Source organism: Penaeus vannamei, chromosome 23 (genome assembly GCF_042767895.1).
Source record: "Penaeus vannamei isolate JL-2024 chromosome 23, ASM4276789v1, whole genome shotgun sequence".
NCBI lineage: Eukaryota > Metazoa > Arthropoda > Malacostraca > Decapoda > Penaeidae > Penaeus > Penaeus vannamei.
In genome coordinates this window covers 32,348,229-32,358,228 of record NC_091571.1, presented here as the reverse complement: position 1 = coordinate 32,358,228, position 10,000 = coordinate 32,348,229, and the positions used below count along the sequence as shown (strand labels likewise).

Here is a 10,000-nt window from a genome sequence, read left to right as displayed (position 1 = left end):
GATGATATAGGCATATAAATTCATGGTGTCGATTGAATTGTCTTAAGAAGGCTGATCATAAGACAGTTTCATTTATATAGTCAAACAGATATATAAAATGACAGATGCATACATACATACGTACCTACAACAACGATATTAATATCATTAATAATGATAGCAATAATAATAATGATAATAACAATAATCAAAACAAAATAATGATAACATCATCAACAACAACAAAGATGATAAAGATGAGGATGATAACAAAAATAATAAAAAAGATAATATCATCATTATCATTATCATCATCATTACCATTATCATGGTAATGACAATGATAATAACAATAATAATAATGATGATAATAATGATGATGATAATAATAATAATAATAATGATAATAATAATAATAATAATAATAATAATATTAACTATAATAAAAGTAATGATAACAATCGCAAAAATAAGAATAAAATTTAGAAAAAGCACAATAACGGTGATTACAAAATAACACCATTAATAACAGCAACAGCAATAATAACAATAAGAATAACAACAGCAACAATAACAATAACAGCAATAAACCCCCCCCTTTAAAAAAATAGAAGGAAAGAAGAAAAACAACAAGAACCCCCCCTCCCCACCTCACCCCACCCACCCACCCACAGGGCCTGGAGACAGACATTGGGCGAGAGGATATATAAACACATCATGAATGGAAGGCAGAGGGAGACGTAGCTTAATTCGGGCGGCGGGCGAGAAGAGCCAGAGAGGGAGGGCAGGCTGTATCTACTTCCCATTATTTGTCTATTGCCTTGAAGAGAAAGAAGGCGGCTGGGCTGAGGAAGTGGGGAAAGAGGGAGAGAGGGAAGAGGTGAGGAATAGGGGAGGGGGAAGGAGATGGGGAAGAGTGAGAAAGGGAAGAGGAGAGGTATAGGGGAGGGGAAGAGAAGGAGATGTTGGAAAAAAGAAAAAAGAGGAGGAAAAGGAAGAGATGGAAAAAGAGAACGAGGCTTAGTAAAGAAGGGGAGAGGACACTATTTAGTGGAAAAGAAGGAAAAGAAGAGAGGAGAAGAGGAGGACGACGACAACGACAACAGGGCAAAGGAGAGGGCGTGACGTCACAAGGCCCGCCATCCTTGGAAGGAATCCAAAACGTCGTGCTCTCGAGTATCTCATGGATCTGGGTCGTCAGGGATCTAATTCATTCTTTACTCCAGCGATGAACACTTCGCCGGGAGGGAGAGAACGGAGAGAACGAGAGAAAGAGAAAGAGAGAGAGAGAAAAAAGCGGCAGCACTTAAAAATTTAGTGAATTGGAGAGGGGGAGGAGAAGGCAAAGGCACCATCTCATATTCACAGACCACGCAATGGCACAACTAGTCGCACAAAGACCAGGCTATACTGGACATTCAAGCACACACACACATATACACAAACACACACACACACACTCAAGCACACACGCACAGGCCCTGACCCGACCAACTCATCCCCTTTGTACATCTGTCAACACACATACCAGCTTTTCCCTCTCTCTTCATACCCCGTCCTTTTTATACCTACCCTACGAAACGTCCCTCCCTTTCTCCCTATTTCCGTATGCTTCTCCCTCCGTTTTTTTTTTTTTATCGTTTTCCCTCCACTGCTCTTCCCCTTCTCGCCGCGACGCACGTATAGGAGTCTTTTGATCGCTTGGGTAAACTGGATTTAGTGAACTGTCAGCACGAGTGTAGCGCCGGGGAAGTTTGCCCGCGGGGGAATCATACTCGGATGGGCGCGGGACATGCCGGGAATCCTTCAATAGGGCTGCATTACGCTCTTGTCCTTGGGCGGGGGATCCCTTTCATTTCTGGCGGGGTTTATCTCTTTTTATCTCGCTCTCTCTCTCTCTCTCTCTCTCTCTCTCTATCTATCTATCTATCTATCTATCTATCTATCTATCTATCTATCTATCTACCTAGCTATCTATCTGCCTCTCTCTTTCTCTCTCTCTCTCTCTGTCTCTCTCTATCTATCTATATATATATAACTAAATACATCAATATCTCTCTATTTCAGTATCTCTCTATCTCTTTCTACTTTCTTCTATCTGTCTTTGTCTACTTTCCTTTATCTGTCTTTATCTACTTTATCTACTCGCTATCAACCCCCATTCTCATTCTCTCTCTCTCTCTCTCTCTCTCTCTCTCTCTCTCTCTCTATCTCTCAATTTCGTTCTCTCTCTCTCTCACTCTCTCTCTCTCTCTCTCTCTCTCGCTCGCTCTCTCGTTCTCGCTCACGCTCTCTCACACACACACACACACACACACACACACACACACACACACACACACATACATGCATACACACACACACACACACACACACACACACACACACACACACACACACACACACACACACACACATATATATATATATATACATATTACATATATATATATATATATATATATATATATATATATATATATATATATATATATTATATGTATGTCTGTATGTATATGTATGTATATACACATTCATATATAATAAATATATATGTATATATCTATATCTATATATATATATATATATATATATATATATATATGTATACATACATACATACATATATATATACATACATACACACACACACACACACACACACACACACACACACACACACACACACACACACACACACACACACACACACACACACACACACACACACGTTTTGTGTATGTATGTATGTGTACGTATGCACCTAAGTAAGTATGTATGTATGTATGCATGTATTTATGTACGTACGTACGTATGCATGTATGTATATATATTTGTATGTATCTATGTATGCATTTCTAGTTTTCTATCTATTCATCTATCTCTCTATCTATCTGTCCCTCTATCTATATCACTCCATCTGTCTTGGCGACACCGTTTATATTTAACTTCGCACAATTTGCATACGTACCCTCGCCGTTATGTTTGCAAATATATGGGCCCCTTAGACACTCTGCATAATGATAAAGCATTCAAATTTGGGTTGAGAGTAGAAGTTTAAATAAATTTGTCCCTTAACTATTTCAATATCGCAAAAGGTAACATAAAGATATCAGAAGTGAATCGCAAGAGAAAATGCAATAAGCACAATGCAAAATGCAAAATACACCATAAAGTAACAATCAATATAATAACTATCAATAGAGAAATAAAATAAAATAGCTATCAATAGACTTTAAAAAAAGCACCCTTCTACCCCCCCCCCCCCCGGACGCCAAACGCACACCTCCTTCTTCTCTTCCTTAATTCACCGATACAGACAGTTCGCGCAAATGGGGAAAAAAGGAGAGAGAGAGAAGGAAAAAAAAGTCCATCAGGAAAGAAGCTATATCCGTAAACCCTTTCCCTGTTGCGCTGACTCGACTTCGTCATGGAAAGGAGAGATTAGGACACAAACACCCCTTTTAACCCTCCCCCCCAAACATCCCCCCCTCTCTCACCCCCACCGGTCCAAAAAAGAGAGGTAGGATGGAGGGAGAGAGAAGAGGCGGGAGGGAAAGAGAGGAGGTGGGAACGGGAGGGAGAGAGAGAGAGAGAGGAGGCGGGAGGGAGGGAGAGAGAGGAGGCGGGAGGGAAAGAGAGAGGAGGCGGGAGGGAGAGAGAAGAGGTGGGAAGAAGAGAGAGGAAGCGGGAGGGAGAGAGAGAGAGGAGGCGGGAGGGAGAGAGAAATGAGAAGAGGTACGTCATCCCTTTCTTCTCAAAAAAAGAGGGGAATGGAGGAGAGGGAGGGGTAAGAGAAGAAACCTGGCGTGGGAAGAAGGAGAAAGGGGAATGAAGGAAAAGGGAAGGAAGAAATGGAATAAAGGAATTATAAAAGATGTGCCCCTTCCTTTTTTGGGTGGAAACATAGAGCCACTACCTATCGCGTCACAAAGGGGGGGGGGGTTAACTCACTGTGACGTTTTTTCTTTTTTCTTTTTTCTTCTTCTCCTCCTCCTCCTTCTTCTTCCTCTTCTTCTCCTTCTTCTTCTTTTGTACTATTACTCTTACTATTACTATTGTGAACTTTCTGTGATTGTGAAGACATCACGGTAAGGGTGTGTTAGCATTGTATATTTTCATTTTCATTCCAACTGTTTAAATAACCTATGTATATAGGGTAACATCAGCATTACTGGGAGGTATTTATTCATAGGCTAATGAGTTTGATCTGACGGTTTGTATAGTGAGGAAGGAGTAAGGTCAAAGGTAAGATGGGGATGGAGAGAAAATGAAGAATGTGAGGTCATAGTAGATGAGGCGCCAGAGTGAGAAAGAGACGATAGATAGACAGACAGACAGAAAAAATGATAGATAGATAGGTAGATAGATAGATAATCGGCAGATAGACTTTCAGATAGGAAAGCAGAGAGACAAACAGATATGTAGGGATAAATAAATAGACAAAGAGGTATATAAACAGACAGATAATAGACAGAAGAGAGAGAGAGAGAGAGATGAAGAATGTTCAGCAGATAGTTGGAATGAAAAGAATATTCACAAATTTCCGCAGCTTTATGCATATTGATGAAAGAAACAATCGAATGATTATTACATTACTCGATCAGTAATGGCAATCCGTTTTTTTCTGTAACCTAAAGAAAATACACAAGATATCAAACCAAGTTCAGTAACTGACACAGAATATTTTTTATATAATAATAGAGAATGTATGTCTAAACCCAATACATCAAAAGATATCCAACGATGGCAAGAAGAGCGATAAAAATATTTCTCAATCATAAGCAAACGCAAAAACACACAAAAAAACACAGAAAAGAAATACAAGCGAACTTGCATCCCAACAATACAAGCTGGAATAAACAAACAGAGCCTCGATTTCCCAATCAAAGAGAAAATACGAAGAAATCCTGGAACCATTGACAACTCTTACCCCTTCTCCCTATCCCCCTCACCCCCTCCCTTCTTCCCCCTGCTCACCCCCATCCCCCCTCCCCTTCTTTCCCCATTCTCCTCCCTCCAGAAACCTCCCCCCCAGGACACCCTCCCCTATACCCCCATCCCTCCAGGAAACCCCCCCATCTCCCCCCCTTCCCCCCCGGAAACCTGACCCCCCGGTGCGTCGGAAGGACAAGGAAAACCTCTTACTGCTTGACCGACTTGATCTTAACACCAACCCGTGTTCTTGTGTGGCCCCGGGCGAGATGCTGTATGTTTTCTTCGTCTGTCTGACCTGCCTGGCCTCACGCCGATCTGTGGGCGTGTGGGTGTATGCGTGTGTGAGAAGCTTTGGGAGGGGGAAGGGGGTGCTGAGCAGTGTGGGGGAAGGGGGTTGAATGGCGGGGGGGGGAACGGGTTGAGAATTGTGGGGGATAGGGGGGTTGAAAGGCGGGGAAGAGCGGGAGGTTGAGCGAAGTGGAGAAGGAGAGGGGGTTTTAAGCCCTGTGGGGGAGAGGAGTGGCTGAGCGGTTTTGTGTGTGTCTGTACGCGCGCGCGCGCGAGTGTGTGTGTGTGTTACTCGTTAATGAGTGCGTGTACAGTATAGTTGCGCAAACAATGCATGAAACATATATATATATATATATATATATATATATATATATATATATATATATATATATATATATATATATATATATATATATATATATATATATATACACACATACACATTTACATACCCCCCTCCCACACACGCACAGAAGTATATATATTTCTTCTTTTTCTTTCTTTTCTTTCTTGTTCCATGGGTGTACAGTTTCAAGCCTGAAGTATGTCTTTGTCTATAAACGAGTGTATGTAAGTATGTACAACCAATTTCATTTCTGTCCAGCGTAAATTGCAACTTTTTTCTTCTTCTTTTCATTTCCAGCTGCATACACTGGACATACATCGTTCGTATTTCAATTGTTTTTTCCCCCTTTTCCCTCTCCATTCCTCTCCTCCTCCCTTTCGGAATGGGTCAAGTTGTACCCGTTTTGTTAACAACTATGGTAGTATATGTGAACGCGAGGGTGGAACAATGTCTCTCGTTAAGGGTGAGTGTAGGCAAAAGTGTGCAGCTCCCTCTCGACTGACACCATCACCCTCAGGAATTTTATCACTTTTTTATTTCGATCACTTTTCTTTTCTTTCTTTTCGATTCCAATATCCCAAATGCTCGACGGGATACTCTTGTCAATTATTTTTGTTTGTTTGTTTGTTTTTTGTTTTTCACGAGAAGGGGTATAGTGACCGGTTTGTATTGACAATATAGGCCTATGATCACTAGTTTCTTGGGATTTCTGAGACACAAAAGCACTTCCATGTTTACTGCCTTGCTTGAACCGATTTGAAAGTTTTATCTTTGGCTTTCAGCATTTACATCACTAAAGAATCAAATTACTCTTAAGCAGACTATCTCATTCGTGTCTGCGTGAGTACGAGAGCAGGAATATGGAATGATAGAAGTTTACAAAATAAAGAATAATATCAAAAACTAACCCGGGAATCTGCATCTCCAGGTTCGCAAATCGCCATAAGCTGAACTATAAAGACCGCCGTAAACGATCCCCCGCGCGCCGTAACTAGAAGCCGACGGCGCTTTCGTCGGCGTTAAAGCTCCTTACAACAAGCCTTCCCCTAAATCTCAAGAGAGAGAGAGAGAGAGTAAACGAATAATTTCAACAGTCTGCGCTCGAGATTTACAGGTAATTGCACTTTGCTGCAGTCACCCCTACGGCCGAGTTTTCTCTCACTCCCATATCTGGCCGCCATGATCGCAATAATGTATCTGGACCATTTGCCCCGACGCTTCCTCCCCCGAAGCGATGGAGCGGCCCAGCGCCCCTCGCCGGGAATTATCTTTGTTTGATATACGCCGTCGTTCCTATTGCAGCGTACGCCCAATCTGAGGGCGGGATATTCCTCTCCCTCCGCCGAAGAACGCGCGAGAGGCCGTCGGCTCGTTCGGGTGAGAGATGGCCGCGGTGAAGATGTCTGTCGGACGAAGCTGATGACGCGCGGGAGAACGGCGGGAGATCTACGGCTACGGGCCTTGCACTTACGGCATATAAAATAAGATTATGCGCACAAAATTTATATATATATATATATATATATATATATATATATATATATATATATATATATATATATATATACACACACACATTCACAGACACACAAACACACACACACACATACACACACACATATACATACATACACACACACACACACACACACACATATATATATATATATATATATATATATATATATATATATAGATAGATAGATAGATAGATAGATAGATAGATAGATAGATAGATAGATATAGATATAGATATAGACAAATAGATAGATATAGATATATATATATATATATATATATATATATATATATATAGACACACACATATATCACATACAGTATGTGTGTGTTTCTGCGTGTGCGTGTGCGTGTATGTATGTATGCATATATATATGTGTATGTGTGTGTGTGTGTGTGTGTGTGTCTGTGTGTGTGTGTGTGTGTGTGTAGATACCAGCGTGAGGCCAGATTTTTTTGAGTACTGCCGAGCCTTCTACACCCACTTCGGAGCGAGCGGCCACGCCCAACGAGCAGGGCAGTGATTAGCCTCCTGTCGTCCGTGTAAGCGCCTCTCGTACATGGCCATCACAACATCATTACCCTCTTTCGTCCCGCCCATTGCTCGCAGACATGGGCGCCATATGGGATCTCATCAGGCGGGGATTTTTCCATACAGTCTGCCCTCTGCCCCCCTTCCCCCCCTGCCCTCCGCTTTGCCCGTGTCCCCGTTCTGTGTCGCCGTGTCTTGCTCTTCTTTTCTCCTCTCCTATTCCTGGTTTCCTTGTTGTTGAGGATGTCTCCATACACATACACACACGCTCACACACACATACACACATACACACACACGCACACACACACACACACACACGCACTCACACATACACACACACACACACACAAATATATATAAATAAATATATATATATATGTATATGTATATATATATATATATATATATATATATATATATATATATATATATATACTCACACACACGCATATATCACATATAGTATGTGTGTGTTTCTGCGTGTGTGTGTGTGTGCATGTATATATATATATATATATATATATATATATATATATATATATATATATATATATATATATATATATATATATATATATATATATATATATATATATATATATATATTATACACACACACACACTAACAACGGAGTGAGTCCCTCCCACCGGGCCAGCAGTAACACGTGTCGCCATGATCAATTATACCTCGGCCAGGATCTCTCGCTTCAGCCATTGTTTGAGGAAGGGCGGCAGACTCCATTAACCGCCTCACCCCTTCTTTCGGCTTGATCCTCTTAATAAAGAGATAGATAGATGGATAGATAGATAGACAGATTGACAGACAGACCGACAGAGACATGCATACATATATGCATACACGCACGCATACATACAAACATATACATATATAGACGCACACATACATACACATATGCGATAGAAAAATAAATGAATAAACATTATTTCATCTCTCTCTCTCTCTCTTTGTCTTTGTCTTTGTCTTTCTCTCTCCCTCTCCCTCTTGCTTTTCCTCTCCCTCTCCCTCTTCCTCTCTCCCCCTCCCTCTCCCCCCATTTCCCTTTCCCTCTCCCCGCCTCTCTCTCCCTCTCCCTTTCTCTCTCGCTTTCCCTCTCCCTCTCGCTTTCCCTCTCCCCCCGTCTCCCTCCCCCTCTCCCTCTTTTATAAGGAACCACTGACAACGATGTCTTCTGATCAACTAGAAGCGTCATTTCCACCTACTCCGTCTTTCTGCACCAAACACAACGCCCCTAGCAACAACAAACCTAGGCCTATCGTGGCTTTTAATTTCGCGTTATTGCCACGACGCCATAAACATTCGGTCGTGGATTACTTATAAGGTCCGATCAAATATGTTTCCTTGGCGCACGTGCTCTTTGTCCTGGGCCGTCCATATGTTATTCTCCCGCCAGAATTCCCCTCCGTCTAGTTTTTCCCCCTCCCTTTTCCCCTCTTTCTGTCCCCCTTTACTCCTCTGCCTTGCTTAATCCTGGTCTCCGTTTCCCTCTCTCTTTATCCATTATTCTTTCTCTTCATCTCTTGATTTCGCCCTTTCTTTTATCTATTTCCCGTTGCTACCTCTTCCGCTTCCCTCTGTCCCTGCTCTCCCCTCATGCCCCAAGGGACAAGCCCACAACACTCTCACCTCCCTCCCTCATCAATTCCTTTATCTCCCTTCTCCACACTTAACCAATTCTCCTCTATTCCCTCCCGACCCTTCTAACCACCTTTGTTTCTCCCCCTCTTCGCTATTTCACCCCCTACGTCTGTTTTCCTTTCCCCTCGTTCCCATAGACCGGCACCCTCCCTCCCCCTCCGTACTCCCCCCTTCTGACTCGTAATCTCTTCTCCAAGTCCCAAGTGTGGCAACATCGATGACGTCATCTTCCAGATCATTGATCCTTGCGTATTGTAAACAAAGAACATTACCTTCCTTATTTGATTACCTGCAGCCATAACCGCGCTCAACGTTGGAGATCACTGCAGTAACACGCTATAGTTATGAAAAATACGAGAAACTGGATACTGTTACGGTATTTAATCGATATCAGCGCAATCATTTAACCTATTTTTTCCCAAGTGGGTGGGTGTACGTTTTTCTTTTCTTTCTTGTTTTTGCTGCTGTTCTTTTCCGCACATCGCATTGGGAAATATATCAATGTGTGACTAATAACACCTCCCGCACGGAAACCTTATACGCTATAACAACATCCTGAGTTACCCTGTTCCAGCTAACTACAACAACTTGATAACAACACCAACAAACGGCAATAATAGGGGGGTCCTCTCTATATATGCCAGAAACCCGACAGGAATTCTAAGGGTTAATCCTGGTACAATCGAGAGGACTCAATAGGGCTTTCGAGACAGTACAACATCCCTTGCTGTTGCCT

At 42.0% G+C, this 10,000-nt stretch overlaps 1 protein-coding gene across 9 annotated transcripts in view; it reads right to left on the bottom strand.

Moving 5' to 3' along the window:
- Positions 1–10,000, bottom strand: part of LOC113809324 (band 7 protein AGAP004871) — a 1,059,488-nt gene that overhangs the window by 462,863 nt on the left and 586,625 nt on the right. The window lies entirely within an intron of this gene.